This window comes from Phalaenopsis equestris, unplaced genomic scaffold (genome assembly GCF_001263595.1).
Source record: "Phalaenopsis equestris unplaced genomic scaffold, ASM126359v1 Scaffold000149, whole genome shotgun sequence".
Taxonomy (NCBI): Eukaryota; Viridiplantae; Streptophyta; class Magnoliopsida; order Asparagales; family Orchidaceae; genus Phalaenopsis; species Phalaenopsis equestris.
The window spans coordinates 263,295-264,172 of NW_018164591.1; positions in this window are offsets into that span (position 1 = coordinate 263,295).

Here is an 878-nt window from a genome sequence, read left to right on the forward strand (position 1 = left end):
TTGTCTCTCCTGAAATATTACTTTGTCCTTCGTTGCTCTGGGTTCTCATGCGTTGAGTCTAGAGTGGCAGAGTGTCCCCTTCAACAAAAAAGTTGGTTCTGTCGCTTGGCGTAAATGTCCCTTTTTTTCATCTCACATCAAAATTACTTTCATTTCAACCTAAAAACACGTGGAATACACATGGGTAAGGTGGTGGTGTGAAAGAATTTAAGTTTAGGGGTCAAATATGTAAAAACATAGGAATTGAGGGGCATGCATGTAAATTATTGTTTATATTAAATTAAATATCGTTGAAAGACGATAATGTTATGAACTGTTTGGCTTTCAGATAGTTTTCGAGTAGGGATTGGTGGAAGGAACATCACTGCACTAAGAAACAAACTGTACTTTGTTTGCGAGGTGAAAGGAATGGCTGCATCCATAGCTCGATCCCTTAAGAAAACAGTGAGTTTGCTGGATCTGAAGCTTTTATCATTTCATGCCCCTCCAAAATTAATTAAAATGTCTCCTCTCACAAAAGATAAATGTATGTATGTACATCAATGATGCGTCGGTAAGGATCCCAAGGAGATTCAACGATCTTGAAGAAATGAAGTACAGTAAAGGAGGGTCCACTGACTGGAAACCAAGAGGACCACCTATCCAATTGGTTGGAGCATTGGAGCCAAGAAAGAAGGCTAATCGAGCCAAGAGAAGGAATAAAGAACGATCTGAGTCCCAACCGGTTGAATAGAGCATCCAAATAAGCATTTGAGCTAACCACCACCGAAAAGCCGAGCAAAGACATCGAGCTAGTTGTCTCTCGGTGGATTTGACCTGAGGAAAGAATTCAGTTCATTACCATCACCAGTCGTATAACGAACACCTCGAGGTTTCTC